The sequence below is a fragment of the Misgurnus anguillicaudatus genome, chromosome 21 (assembly GCF_027580225.2).
Source record: "Misgurnus anguillicaudatus chromosome 21, ASM2758022v2, whole genome shotgun sequence".
NCBI classification, from domain to species: domain Eukaryota; kingdom Metazoa; phylum Chordata; class Actinopteri; order Cypriniformes; family Cobitidae; genus Misgurnus; species Misgurnus anguillicaudatus.
This window is the reverse complement of record NC_073357.2, coordinates 30,687,733-30,703,991: the sequence shown is the minus strand read 5'-3', so window position 1 is coordinate 30,703,991 and position 16,259 is coordinate 30,687,733. Positions and strand designations below refer to the sequence as shown.

At 38.4% G+C, this 16,259-nt stretch overlaps 1 protein-coding gene across 1 annotated transcript in view; it reads left to right on the top strand.

Moving 5' to 3' along the window:
• The first annotated feature begins 64 nt into the window (after window positions 1–64).
• Window positions 65–16,259, top strand: part of dennd2b (DENN domain containing 2B) — a 68,454-nt gene continuing 52,259 nt past the window's right edge. The window contains exon 1 of the mRNA XM_055201878.2: window positions 65–407. The gene's annotated coding sequence lies outside the window, so the exon portion shown is untranslated. The remainder of the gene's footprint in view (window positions 408–16,259) is intronic.

The following is a 16,259-nucleotide window of genomic DNA, read 5'->3' as shown; positions in this document are numbered from 1 at the left end:
ACAGGAGGCGCTGTTTTACACATTTTTTCGTTACGTTAAAAAAAACTTTCCCACCAAGAGTAAGTCAGCAGATGTTTTACTGGAATAATAACAATGCGTGACTGAATACACCTACAAGTGAAATTGAAAATGAGCACTTAAACAGGAAAAACTCAGTGGATTTTTTTTCTCTAACACTAAGTATGTGCCGTAATAACGTGAACGTTTTAAACAGGCCGTGGATATCACATTTCTCAAATAACGATACTCATCATTTCCTGCATTCCCTCCTCCTACTCCCATCCAAAACTACTGAAACAGACTGATCGCAGTCAGAGCGCACTCCACTTAACACTCACTAACACAAACTCACTGAATGGATATGTGAAGGTTACCTTGGCAACAGACACGTCAATCATTCAGATAAGGTATGCATTTCATTGTCTGACTCTCTTCTGTATGTTTGATGCTCCCGGACTGCTTTGAGTTTCTTGCACGCAAACTGATGGAATGCTATTCACAATTGTTTTCAAATACCTAAATAGAGTAGCTATTAAGAAAAGTGTAATGGAAAAAAATATGTAAACAATGCATAAATAATTAAAAGGTTGCTTGTGTCTGCATGTGATAAATGTAACAATTAAAGCTTCCAGACGTATAGGAGGGATGACATTTATGTAATACCGCACCTGCTGATAGTAGCAGTGTGAATTGCTTTCATTAGGATGTTATTTATCATGTATCATTATGGCAGCATGTACAGTACTGGATCAGCTCTGTGTTTCTGTGAATCAGAAACAAGGAGGCGCTCAAACCTTTTAAACACACTGTGAGTAAAACCATCTATGTAACTGTTACCACAGTTATCATTATCGCAATGTAAAAAAGTTAAAAGTCTGTAACATTAATTTAAAATGTAATCTGAAAGAAATAAGCTAAAATAAAATACAAATTGGGAATTCACTCTGTGTGTTGGTTATTGGGGGAATTATATTGTAAATAAAATTTAATTTTAGAATTAATTTGACGTTATGTTTATACAATCCATCTTATCTCGGTGGTAAATAATACCTACCATTGTCTGTCCCCCAGGGCCACACAGTGTGGGAAATGATTAAGGTTTTGAGATTGTGCTACAAACCACAACTCTCTCTCTCTCTCTCTCTCTCTCTCTCTCTCTCTCTCTCTCTCTCTCTCTCTTTCTCTCTCTCTCTCTCTCCAAGGCTATCCATTATTTCCCCATGGCTTATCATGACACCTCAACAAATATGTCCTAAATGCTAAATGTTTCTTTTTAAAGGGGCCATGGCACAAGACTTTTTTTAAGATGTCAAATAAATATTTGGTGTCCCCAGAGCACATATGTGAAGTTTTATTTCAAAATACCATATAAATAATTTATTATAGCATGTTAAAATTGCCACTTTGTAGGTGTGTGCAAAAATGTGTCGATTTGGGTGTGTCCTTTAAAATGCAAATGAGCTGATGAAATTCAAACACTGATCACAATGATGGTGGTTTGTTGCAATTAAAACTCAATTGTGCTTTTCTCTGCACTAAATGGCAGTGGTGTGGTTGGATAGTACAGATTAAGGGGTGGTATATTTAAATAAGAGCTCCTTATGACATCATAAGGAGAGCCAAATTTCAACAACCTATTTTTTCATGTCCTTGCAGAGAATGGTTTACCAAAACTAAGTTACTGGGTTGATCTTTTTCACATTTTCTAGGTTGATAGAAGCACTGGGGACCCAATCATAGCACTTAAAGGACAAGTTCGCTATTTTACACTTAAAGCCCTGTTTTCAGATTGTTTATGATGAAATAGAACAGTTTTGACTGAAATTTGGACATATAATGCTGGCCCGAGAATTTTCGGGTGTTTCTTGTATCACCTCCCACCTTTATAATGGGTTTATAGGTGCACAGGAACAATCCTTATTAAAATGCATTAAACTTTCGTTTGCAGGGATGTGGGGCTCGCCGAGTGGTCATGGGTGTTCACTGATATGCTCACACAAAAATTGTTGCAAAAGATGCTTTCCAACAGGTTTTATCGTAGTTTTTTGCCAACTCCATTGACTTGTATTAGATGTGCTGTGAGGTACGGTATTACTCCGCGCTGGGAACCCGTTTGTATTCTTGCAATTGGCAAAGGCGGATTATCGCCACCACCTGGGCTGGAGTGTCTATTATTCAAGCTCTCAGCGGAAGAAATACGGGTGTGAGGCGTTTGGAAAATAGGTCCACAAGTTTTTACAACAAATTGTAAAACACCTGTTGGAAAGCATCTTTTGCAGCGATTTTTGTGTGAGCATATCAGTGAACACCCCTGACCACTTGGTGAGATTCACGTCTTTGTAAACAAAAGTTTAATGCATTTTAGGAAGGATTGTTCCAGTGCACCTATACAGCCATTATAGGGGTGGGAGGTGAAACAACAAACACCCGAAAATTCTCGGGGCGGCAGCCGCATATGTCCAAATTTCAGTCAAAACTGTTCTATTTCATTATAAACAATCTGAAAACAGGGCTTTAAGTGTAAAATACTGAACTTGTCCTTTAAACACGGAAAAAAGTCAGATTTTCATGCCATGGCCCCTTTACACACTTGTTGTGGTGTCGCCATATATCCATCACTTATGACATATACGGGAATTTGATTTAATCTGGACATTTCTGGAAAGTTAAGTCACACTTAAAATACATATACATTTTAATGTAAAGGAGAGCAAACCATTCTATTCTGTTTCAGTTATGTTCATCTCCAAACATTTCTCAGAACTTAGGCTTTGATCTTGATGTTTGCGTTTACTTTAACCAACTGGTCCCAAGGTGATTTTTAGTAGCAGATGAAGTCTGTTTCCTCTTAATCTAAACAAAGAATTCCTCTAATTTTAGATGGAAAACATTTGTCTCACATTCTGAATGTTACCATCATCTGGGCATAACTTTACGATACAATGTTCTGCTTTTTATCTTCAGATGCCTAAACAGAATGATTGTGTCAAGAAAATTATGTGGTAAGGGTGTGGTGAACAAAAAGGATATTGTTGTATTTTTGAGACTTTGTGGCTTTTGCTTAGCGTGATTGATGGACTCTTTACGAATGTGTTCAAGAAATGGGAAACAATTTAACAACTTTGGTATAATGTTTCTGCTGTGCCTAAATGACTTTAACATGTGTAAATCGTACTATTAACTCGTAAATGATTTAGGTGTACTTGGTGAAATTAATAATGCCTATAGACTAAATAGTTACATTACTTTATCCTGACAACTAGGTATGTACCATGTATATTGTCCGCCCTTGCAGAATTAATTCACTAACAATAAATTAGTAACAGCTGCACGAAACTCGCTCTTAATCACCATTAGTATTACCTTAGGTTAAATACTTCGATTTGTACTGGCTGGAGTTAATTAATACACTATCAACATATAACAGGCCTAGCATGAATCATATCCTAATGTCTTTTTCCGTCCAACTTCAATTGTTTTTGAGGAAGGGAAAGCCTCTTGGGGCCTTACGACACCAGAGGAGGCTTCAGATGTGCCCCATGCATGCATTTCACCAACCAGTAACTTCCTCTGAGAAAAGAGCAAAGGAGCACTGAGACTTCCGTATTTGCAATCAGATGGATGATGGGATGCCCCAGGGGGATGCGTGTCCAGCGTGTAACCCAGTCACAACATGGGTGGAAGCCCATAATGTCCTAAACAGCCAAATACAGCTATGTGTTGAACCCTGGCACACATGCTGTATGGAATGTGTGGGGTTGTTCTTAGTCCTCTCTTTAATGTGGTGCTGATAGATGAAAACAAAGCCCCTGATGAGGACTGGACAAAGAAACCGAATCAATTTCGGGGTTCCCACCGCTGGGTCGTGTTATGCTGACCATACTGAGAATGCATTATGTTTTGATTAGGTCAAAACTCAGCTGCATACTTTGGTGTCGTGATGGCTGTAACAGGCATCCTCCAGCATGAGAGATGTTTAGTCTGGGCCTCTGGTGTTCTTGACATGGGCTGCTGCTGCTACTTAAGATCAGGAATCAAGGTTAAAAATAGCGTGAGCTTGCATTAACTGAAGAGCGCAACATGATGTGCTGTTATTTGACCTTAGGAAAGATATATCAAGTCACAGCTATTTGCTCATCCGTCTACTTCAATATGATTTTGTGGTGGAAACAGTAGAGTTGGGTTCAGTAGGTTTATGTATTGTCCATACTGTTATGCTGCTAATCCTGTGTGTATTATAGTATTTCGCTCTCAGTATAACACCTGGAGTGAGTTAATGTTCTGAGAAAGCAATGAAGTGATGATCTGTGCCATAACAATCCCTGAGCTATTATATCAGTATTTAATACATGTTTGAGGAAAAAACTCCCATGTAATGTAACAACACCAGAAACCACAAAGCTACTAAGCTATTGCAGCAATTTGTAAGGGTTTCAGGGTAAGATTTAACGTGTTGCCGTCATACAACATTTGTTGATCACAGTGTCTTCTCAAGCAGGCTGCTTGCATTTGCAAATGTTTCAATTTATTGCTTTTAAAGTATTCTAACGTATTTTCAGCAAATGGTGCTGTAATGTGATATTACTTTATTACATATCGTAGCCAACAGTTTTGCTTTTAAATAATATTTTAGATAACATTTTTAGGTTTTAGGCAATCAAATGTTTCCTCCATTTAAGAGTTCGTCTGTAATGATAAAAAATCTGAACTATCACTTTTTAAGATGTCAAATAAATCCTTGGTGTCCCCAGAGTACGTATGTGAAGTTTTAGCTCAAAATATCATATAGATAATTTATTATAGCAAGTTAAAATTGCCACTTTGTGTGTGTGTCCTTTTAAATGCAAATAGATTAATGGGCGGTATTATCCCCTTCTGACATCACAAGGGGAGCCACATTTCAGTGACCTACTTTTTCACATACTTGCAGAGAATGGTTTACCAAAACTAAGTTACTGAGTTGATTTTTTTTCACATTTTCTAGGTTTATACAAGCACTTGGGACCCAATTATAGCACCTAAACATGAAAAAAGTCAGATTTTCATGATATGTCCCCTTTAAAGCTATAAAAACATCCATTAGTAGGATATGTGTTGTTGGTAACCTCTCTGTACTGAATCAGAATGTGTGTATACTTACAGGCAAGTAGGAGGATCCTGTTTAGCCTTCACTCCAATCTCATCCCTAAGTCTCAAAGGTTCTTTGTTTGTTCACGTACATGTATTTGCTCACCACAGTTTAGACAGCTGTTTGCAATGTGTTTTGCTTTTTAAATGCATATGGATAATGGTAAATTGCAGATGACTCAATGTGGCAGGCTGAGATATCTCTAGATTGTGAATAGGAAATATTATCGCATTTATGCATTTGGCAGGGAGTTTTATATAAAGAGACTCACAGTGCATTTAAGCTTTACATATCTGTATTGGTATGTTTGTGTATGTGTGGGAATCAAAGCAATGACATTTGCCTTGCTAACACAATTCTCTAAACTGAGCTTTATTATTTCACCCCTTAAATAATGTATTCTCCACCCAAACCAATTCAGACTTAATGAGTGTTTATATAAAGATTTTGATACACAATACGTCTGTTAAAGGACAAGTTCAGTATTTGACACTTAAAGCTCTGTTTTCAGATTGTTTATGATGAAATAGAACAATTTTGACTGAAATTTGGACATATGATGCTGGCCCGAGAATTTTCGGGTGTTTGTTCTATCACCTCCCACCTCTACAATGGGTGTATAGGTGCACGGGAACAATCCTTCCTAAAATGCATTAAACTTTCGTTTACAAAGACGTGAAACCCACCGAGCGGTCAGGGGTGTTCACTGATATGCCCACACAAAAATCGCTGCAAAAGATGCTTTCCAACAGGTGTTTTAGCATTCGTTGTAAACTTGTGGACCTATTTTTCCAAACGCCTCACACCCGTATATTCTTCCGCTGAGAGCTTGAATAATAAACACTCCAGCCCAGTTGGTGGCGATAATCCACCTTTGCCAATTGCAAGAATACAAACAACGTTCCCGGCACAGAGTAATACTGTACCTCACAGCACATCTAATACAAGTCAATGGAGTTGGACAAAAACTAAGATAAAACCTGTTGGAAAGCATCTTTTGCAGGGATTTTTGTGCGAGCATATCAGTGAACACCCCCGACCACTCTGTGAGGTTTACGTCTTTGTAAACGAAAGTTTAATGCATTTTAGGAAGGATTGTTCCAGTGCACCTATACAGCCATTGTAGACGTGGGAGGAAACAACAAACACCCGAAAATTCTCGGGCCAATATGTTCAAATTTCAGTCAAAACCGTTTTATTTCATCATAAACAATCCGAAAACAGGGCTTTAAGTGTAAAATACCAAACTTGTCCTTTAAGTTAGCTCTAAATTGGCAATCTATAAAAATGTAGACTCCATTAAAGAGATGGTTCACCCAAAAATAATAAGTCTTCTATTCAGAATGTCATTTAAAACTTGCATGAACACACATTGAATATACAATTATAAACAGGTATTTAAAAAAGTCAGGAAAAAAGGTCATACATCATACAACATGAGGGTAGTAAATGATGACAGAATTTACATTTTTGGGTGAACTATCCCTTTAAGGCATAAAGCCACACGAAAGCAAGATCCTTGAAAAAAATACACGGGTCACTATAAAAAAAAGTTTCTCCATGTTCAGATAAGGAACCTGCTTTGTTTGGGTTAGGATTAAGTCATCTTTAAATGTAGTTTTCTGTGAAATGTAATGGGAATGCGCACAGAGTTCAGATCATGTGGCAGTCATTCACAAGAGCGCGCTTGCTTTCGTGTGGGAGCGTCAGAACGTGGAGAGGCGAGTGGGGGGCAAAACAATCCGTGTCCATGGAAACTAGCTCAGCCTTCGCCCAGGCACTTCTCAAGCAGGGAGGGATTTATCCCGCTTGAAGGAACATGCCTGGAAGTTTAGGGAAAAGTTCCAGGTATTACCGGCAAATCGATGAGACTTACCACCGCTGTGTGTGTGTTTGTGAGAAACTGAACAAAATGGCACGGATAGCGGCATGTTTCGTTGAGGTAAACACTTTTATCTTCATTCTAACGGAACGTTTTACAATATATGAAAATGAGCACAGTCAATTGCAAACAAAGGCTGTGTGTCAAAACCCAGTGAGCTGCCTGCTTTGTAGCTACTTACACGGCATTTTAAGTATCATATGCGTAAAGATAATGTTGCGCGTGACGCCACGAAAGTGACAGAAAACACGACACCCCAAAATGTGATTAGGCAGCCCACTATGTTTTGAGACCCACCCGAAGTAAATAAATACATTTGTTATAGGATATAGACTTTTATAAGTTTTATGAGACTTATTTAAAAGTGTTACAGTTGTTTTTACATACTAAGGAAACCCTTGTTTACTTATCAGCCCTCCTTATTATAGGAATGTCCATAGGAAGTGTTTACTCAAACATCAAATAAGGTTACTTAAAAAAATGAACGAAATATTTTTTTTGGGAATAGTGTGGTGCCTCAAGTTCAAGTCGAATTGGCATATTTCAGTGATATGGAGAAAACTATACTTGGCTTCTTGGTTTAATATCTTAACGTTTGCACTTAATGAGAGCTTAATGTCATAAGAGACAGGTTCTTCCTTAATAGTACTTTTCAGTTGACTTATTTCTTTCCAGTACACTATACAGAGCGCACCCACAGGCATGTACACATGCAGGTTACTTGATCACTGCTGGCGTATGGACTGCCTCTGCTTTCGGCTTTAGCTGCTACTGCAGCTGCAAGCCTTTTTTCCTGAACCTTCTGAACAGACTGTCTTTTGTGTTTCTGGAACAATGACCCTTCCTTCTCATTGGTCTGGATTGTCAGCTTAATCATGGGAGCCACTCTGTTCTCTGTCCAGTGCTTGCGCAATATGGATTGGGGTGGGATGTCACCAACTCGGAACAAAACAGATAGCCGTGGTTTCATAAATAACATTGGTGTAGCTTTAGTTAGACTGTAGCTCTGCATTCAGCTTTGGATGTGATTTTGTGTACGCACTGTGCCAGCTGAATAAACAGTGATGCGAGGACCCTTGATCCTCTCTGCATTTCTTGTCTCACAGTATTGCTGTACACGCAGCTATTTCTTTTCAGTTTCTTTTCAGAGATAAACCTATTTCCTTACACACTTGCACTATTTTGATTTTACGTGCTTTAGTAGTTGAATGGATGACCTACAGACTGAACCATTGAATACTTCAAAGCATAATGTGTTTTGGCTTAATACTATACTACAGTACTATACAATACTGCCACCCATTCTCTAACAAATGATTTCCTTACAATATCAATCCAGTCTTTGGTGGTGGACTCACAAAAAGCAACTTATCTTCAGTAGTTGTGTGTGTCATTGGTATTAGTCAGAAACAGCACCTGTTGTCAATCTGTTATGCAATTGCATTAGATTTGAGTCAGAGTTATTCATATGGGTTAGGAGGTTGCTTTTGTCTTATCGTTGTGTAACGTCCTCCTCCAAATCTCTTAAGATTTCAGTAAACTACCCAACACAATAGAATGCGATAAATATGCTTAATGCTTGAACAAACGTCAGTTGCCGGTTCAGTTTGACAGGTTGTTTACCAGGAAGAGATTGTCTAAAAATAAAAATTCTTATTATAAATCCATATTTTTTACTCTTATGCCAATCCAAACCTGTCTGCTGTTCATTTTTCTGTGGAGTGCAAATGTAGATTTGCTGAAGAATATGTATACTATACAGTCCTTTTAGCTGACTGTCATTCTCAAGAAAGGACAAAAAAGAAACACTATTGACTATTCAGATCTTATTGTATTGTCAGCAAGATTGAGCACTCCTATTACTAAGGGACAATACAACACTCAATGTGGCTGCTCTGGTGATGGAAGTCCCGCTCTCCAGTTAAAAGACCAATCATAAATCGTTAAAGACTGACGATTCATTGTGGGAAGGCTTATATACAGAGTGGCATGAGGCGTTTGCCAAATTTGAGCTTAAAAAACAAAAGCTATACAGTTGTTGTCAGATTAAATTATTGGTAATTAAAGTGTGATTCTAGCACATGATTTTAGAGGGATCTTTCCCCGTTCAAGTAGATATGAAGAGTTTCGTTGCAAAACGAGATAAATCAATTTTTTAAAATTTTTGTCAAAACATGTTTATTATTATGTTATCATGTTATTATTTTGTTATATGGTGCTACTTAGCTGTATTTTTTAAGTTATGAAGGTTTAAATCAAAACAAACCAACTGCAGTTGAATTTAAATTAATTGGAATGCACAACCAAAAAACGAGATTTCTGAACAATTAAAAAAACGGTGGTTATCTCGTTTTGCAACGAAACTCTTCATATATACCGAGCCCCTAAGGTGACATTTGATTAAAAAAAAATCTAAAGTTTAGTTTCATGTGCTCACGCGAAACTTTCATGTGCTCACGCGAAACCTTCATGTGCAGATTTTTTTTTAGTTTAGTTTCACGTGCGCACGCGGTAGTTTCACGTGCGCACGCGGTAGTGTCATGTGCGCACGCGGTAGTTTCAGACTGACGATTCATTGTGGGAGGGCTTATATACAGAGTGGCGTGAGGCGTTTGCCAAATTTGAGCTTTAGAAACAAAAGCTATACAGTTGTTGTCAGGTTAAATTATTGGTCATTTAATTGTGATTCTAGCACATGATTTTAAAGATATCTTTCCCCATTCAAGTAGATATACCGAGCCGCTAAGGTCACGCAAAACTTTCATGTACTCACGGAAACTTTAATGTGCTCACGCGAAACTTTCATGTGCTCACGCGAAACTTTCATGTGCTCACGCGAAACTTTCTTGTGCTCACGCGAAACTTTCATGTGCTCACTCAAAATCTTCATGTGCACATTTTTTTTTTAAAGTTTAGTTTCACGTGCGCATGCGGTAGTATCACGTGCGCACACGGTAGGTTCACGTGCACACACGAAACTAAACTTTATTTAATTTTTGCTCCATTTTCCCTTTGGGGCTTCGTAGATATATGACTTTTGGTCTTGCATGAATAAAATAATAACTGCAAACATGGCCGTCTAGTGGTGCGACTTAAAGCGGTTTAGCTTATATCTCTGTTTTTCATTCATATATTATAGCTTCAGAACTATTGAAAAAAAACTTTATAGTTCAAAAGATGTTTTTTGTATGACAGTTTCATTATGAATCTTTTAAAAACCCTCTAAGTAGAGCATGAAAATGGAATGACATCAAAGTGAATCATAAAATCTTTTGAATGAGCTATTCTTTTAAAGTCGCAATAAAATTGAAATGAAAAACTATATATATATATTTTAATTTTGTGGTATTATTAACAAATGACTTATCTGTGAGCTTCATTATTTTTAAAAAATTTGTGTGTGCTCATAATCTTTAATCAAAAACGCGAATTTCCTCCCCTTCTCAAAACGATCTCTCTTTACTTCCAGTCATATGGTATGGCAGGTGGGCGGGGTCCGGGAGTAGATTGCAGCGATTAGCAATTAGCAACACGACCCAACTTCAAACGATCCAATCAGATCTCGATGGAAAAATTCAAATCAAGCCCTACCTTATTTCATTTCAGAAGCTGCTTCATTTGGATATACGTCACCACGGGGAAAATAAGGCAATCGCTACTTCCGTTTCATGGCGACTTTAAGATAATGTTTATTCCAAGTGAAATCAAGGATTTGTATTCATTTTGGGTCAGTGAGCCATCCTTAGTCATTAATGAAGAATCATTACCTTACAAACAGGATAAGGTAATCACAGTTCGCAAACTATTTGAAGAAATCCAACATCTAAGGAAAACTATGGAAACTAGTGCTGTGGCTTACAGCTGAGCAATAAAATAAAATGTGATCCATTTGACTTTTTAGATTCTCACGTCATCGTAAGCAGCATTCCACAATTTCCTCAATGTGCGAATTTTCCCTGTGCTAGCGAAGAAAAGAACCGTAAACAGCTGAAAGAGAAGACAGAGAATGAAAAAGGCTTAAAAAATTGGTTCCATCTGGCCTGTCCAGTCAGCACTATGGGAGCAAGGAATCGTGGGTATTGTGGGGAGTGTGCAGCTGCTGGGAGCTTTGACAGGCCAAGTTCCACAGTTCATGAAAGGCTCAGAAGGAAAGATATTTAGGCAGCTCGACAGGGTACAACAATCCCTCCAACCCACCCACAGCCCCCAACCCAGAGACAAACTCTGTGTCATTATTCAAAGACTTTTGGATTGAAACCAAGTCTAAAGGAAACAAAAGACATTCCCTTTGTATGCTCCGTGTTGGATGGATAAGCTTCTTCCCTTTATTATCAGACTTTTCAGGGAGATTTTAATTAGCAGCACCAGGGGGATTCGTCCAGGTGGGACAGTGTTTAAAAAACTTCTCATAATACTAGAGACACATTGATCATCTTTTTTTTTGGCCCAATCTAAACACAGCGTACTCGGATGATAACAGCAGCATAAACGTGCCATATGCAGTATATAAATCTCTGCGAGAGACCTGATGAAGACCATATGATGGAGCGAGCTAAGAGCCCGGAATGGGGTTCCTTTCTCCTGTGGTATTTATGCTGTAATCCAATCCCCATTCTCACACAGTCATGTCTGATTTGGTAATAACAACACAGATTTTACAGGGTACAAGAAGGAAGAGAAATTGTCTTTAGTTCAAAACGGTCTCTAGTGAATCCATAAGCCATTTCATTGCCTCATAGGGGTTATGAAGTTTAGCAGAAACTGAATATGCACAGTGGTTTGTGTTCTGCTGCTGTACCTCTTGTTTTAAAGAGATTTTAGAAGATTAGCCACTGATGAGCAGTTTATGAATCATTCTGCCGAAGAAGTGTTGGGGAAATTAGATAAATTCTCTTATACTTGGTAATGTGGGATTCAGAAGCTCTGGTCACAATGAAGTGCAAGAGTCAAATGTGCAAAATGTTGCTAGACTACCCCTCATTTACAATACTAGGATGGCACAGTGAACTCCGTGGATAGCACTGTTGCATCACAGCAAGAAGGTACCCGCTTGAGCTTTAGCTGTGTTTGGAGGACTTTCTGTGGATTTTCCATGTTAGAGTTTCTCTGTGTTTGGGTGGGTTTCTCTGGTTTCCTCCCACAGTCCAGAGGCATGCAGGTTGGGTAAATTAGAGATGCCAACTTCTGTAGATCAACTTGTGTGAAGATTAACCTGTGTTGAAGATTAACCTGTTCTCACTAAATAAAGCGGTAGATGCGGGAATGGCAAAAACCGATATGGCAAATACATATAAGCAAAAACAGTTAAATCCTGAGAATTGTCTAACTTGCACAGTTGCACAGTTTTTTTTAACTCAAAGAGCACCTATCGTCCGATTCACGATTTTACATTTCTTTTGGTGTGTATTAGTACATGTTAACGATATGCAAAAGGTACAAACCCCAAAGTAATTTCCAACATAAATCTCTTTTCTTGGACTACAACAAACACACGGATTGTCGGCAACAGTTTACTTCCTGGGATTGGTGATGTAGAAAAGACCGACATTATCATAATTCCCCCCACTTCAGATTCAGCCTGTAAATGAACTCCTGTTGGCATTGCATTGTGAGCGAATCATTCAAATATGGTAAGGAGCCTCACATTTCTGGCTGACATCAGAGGTATTCAGGCCAATCACAACGTACAGATAAGCTGGCCAATCAGGGACACAGCGCTTTTCAGATCGATGATTTTTTTTCAAAATCAGAGTGTTTGAGGAAGGCAGGGAAATCTGGAGCTACAAAAATGTACGGTATCCGGAAAATAATGTGATTTTTGAACTATAAACCACACAAACACATTGTATTGTACCAAATACACAAAATAACAGTGTTTTTTAGCAATAAAATAGGTGCTCTTTATCTTTGTAAGCTTTTTCCCATATAAATCAGTTGCAAAATCAGCAAATGTTCTAACCTAATTCTTGTGGCATTCATGCATGAGTAGCAAAACAATCTGTCAGCTCTGTTGTGATTTGGATATGCGTTAAATAAATCCCTCCCTGAATTAAAAGAATTCCCCTTGTTCAGAAAGTCCAAAGCATGGAATGTGAGGTTTGATGGACAAGGCAAATATTAGTGCATTCCTTTTAATGGAGAACCGCTCCGCTAGCCAGTTGACCTGTCGTCACTGACAAGGCCACGGCCCTGTGGTCTCATCTTGAACCCAGAACATTCTTCACTGTGTCATTCACCCGAAGAAGCTGGTCAGATAAAGTTTGTTTGAACCAACGATAAAGGAGCTTACTTTTTAACTAATCTCTGTTCAAGGACACTGAACAAAGATGTTCTCTCTTCTCTGTTATGTAAATATGAAGTAGTTTTGGATAGATGAGATTAGTTGGAGCTGTTCAAGGAAATCTTTTAGAAATCATTGACATATCGGGTGGAGCTTGGATGACAACCTTTCAAATGTTGGTGTATAACGTGCACACCAAAGTGTTTACGCCAGTGGCCGGTGTATGTTTGCAATTGTTTTCAATGGAAGCTCAGCGCATTTCCAAAAAGCCAGCAGTTGGCGAGTTTTGCCCTGGCACTCAGCGTTTTTTCAGAGTTGAAAAATGTTCAATTTTGGGTGAACGCTCAGCTCATCAATGTCACTTTTACTCAGCCGTCCAATCACAGTGGAGGAGGGGCTGGACAAATATCACAATAATCAACCAGCGCATCATTCAATGACTGATAAACAAAGCAAAAGTATTATAGCAACCAAAGCGCTCAGCTGAAAAAGCTGTTAAGTGTCACAGTCAGTGTCCGCCTGCTAATGCTGAGTTTACACCAACCGCGGTTCAGGCGTCTACCACGCCTAGTTTGCCGCTTGAACACTTTGAATGCATTCGCGCGTGTAGAGCGGAGTAGACGCGCGGAAAAAGCAAGCATTTGACGCGCGTCAGAGGCAAAATCCGCTTTTTGTGGGAGGGGCAAGTGCTATGTGGTTGTCTGTTTGCAAGATGACTGATGTTGATTGTGCATTTATCAAGAGAGTTACCAGTTTGTATTTGGTAACCTTACTATAGGGGGAAAATAAACGGCGCGGGTCAATAAACGTCACGGTTGGTGTAAACGCAGCATAAGAGTTCATCAGTCGTTGAACAATGCGGCGGTTGGTTGTTGTGATATTTGTCCCACCCCTTCTCCACTGTGATTGGACGGCCGAGTGGAAAGTGACATTGACGAGCTGAGCGTTTCATGCCGGTGCTCCGCCATTGGAAACAATTGAGCGCATACACCGGCGTAAACGCTTTGGTGTGCATGCTACCCTACTCAGTGATACTTGGCTGGGGAAACTATCGTGGAAGCTTTATTGTACAGTAGCTTGTCCTACTGATAATATATAAGTAGCTTTGGAAAAAATAGTCTGCCAAATGCAAAAATATAAATGTAAGCTTGTTGTTTTCCACTGAAGGGAGTGAGACAATCCTCATTGTCAGAATCTATTACCCACATCATAATGAGAAAATCCTAGATGATTTCAGGGCTTTCTTTGCATTTCTTCTTCCAGGTTTAATCACAAAGCATTTATTGATTTTTAATAACTCCTGAACCTCTTCTTACATTCAGTTCAGCATGATTATTGAGGTATTCTTTATTTGGCATTTTTTCCCAGAGAAATGGGTGCAGCTCTTGCTTTTCCTGTTGTAGATCAATATCTGAGTGAAAGAGTTGATTGTGCCATACTGCTAGGAGTCACTGTGGATATGAGAGGGTCACATGGACACTGGCCACATTAAATTAAATGTGGAAATTTGTGTAATGAATAATAAAGATGAATTTTTAATAATGCCCTTGAGTAGAAGAGCTTAAACGAATATGACTGCCATTTTCCCTGTGAAAGCAATATATGGTAAAGGTAAATTATACCCATGTCATGAGTTTATGGATTCAGTAATTACATTTTAATGTTTTTGTGATACATTGTTGGAAGTCATCCATGCAAAGCTCACTGTTGTGGAACAGCGTCTTAAATAAGCAGACTGTCAATCACATTTAGTAAATCTAAATGTCCTTCCAAATGATATATGCAGGTTATACCAGTTAACTGTACATTTGTAAGTCATAACTTGTTCTTAATATGAAGCAAGCCGTGTGATATTTGGGTAGGGTGATATTGCGATATTTCACTTTTCCTGTTGCGGTATGAGAATCATTTGGATGACTTCACTAGATGATGTCAGTACCTTTGTTTCAGAGGAATTAACTTTGCTTTTTTTGCAATTTGTGGGAAATAGTTGTGTGATGGTATTACATACCTCTTGTCAAGGGACCTAATCATGTTATTTGGAACCCTTATTAATTGGTACCATCAGTAGTGAACTGTGACTCTTGTAACACCCCCTCCAGACAACAGTCCATGTACCAAAACCAATCAGTGTGTTATGTAAGAGATAATGTATAGGCAGCTGGTTGTTATCACAAAGACAAGCCCAGACAGTGTGATCAGTCTTGTATCACACTGAAGGGGCTTAGGTAAGGAGTAATTGACGACGGGCAGTTGAATTATTTGAAAATAATGCCCATCAAGGTGGTAATGTGGCATGACGCGAAGCGTAGGGTGTGCATTATTTTCAAATAATTAAAAGGAATTATAACGCTTATACCCGGTTACCACATACAATTGCTAAAACATTGCTCTGTTGGTTATTTTAAGACATTTGACAGGTTAGGTGTGCGTTTTACGGAAAAATAATCAACACTCATGGAAAATTTCTTAACCAATCTGAATAAAGCAAAAGCATGCAACAACCCCGTCATATAGTTCATGATAACAACCGGCTGTCTGCCCTGCACATTATCCTCCATATTACATTATTACCTTATAAGTAAGCTAAGGGACATTAAAAAAATTATTAGAAATATTTTATTAGCTAATTTTTAACAAATGCAGACCTTCAAAGGTGTTCAACGCTATTTTGTTTAATCATTTGTAATTATAATGTCATATATGTTATTTAAAGACATGTTTATATAAAATTTTTAGTGTAGGGGTGAACGGGGCACAAACTAATGCGGGGTTAATTGTAACGGAGCTACTTTACATATTTATACAAGGCTGAGCAATCTGTGCTTTTGGTCTTTTTCTCTTACTATCAGAAGATGATCTCATGTATATTAGTGAAAAGTTTTGATGTGTTTTGGTTAAGATGTTGAACAAAAAGTGTTTTGGAGGCATAAAAGTACATTTCTTTATCTTATGTTTTTTTCGATTTC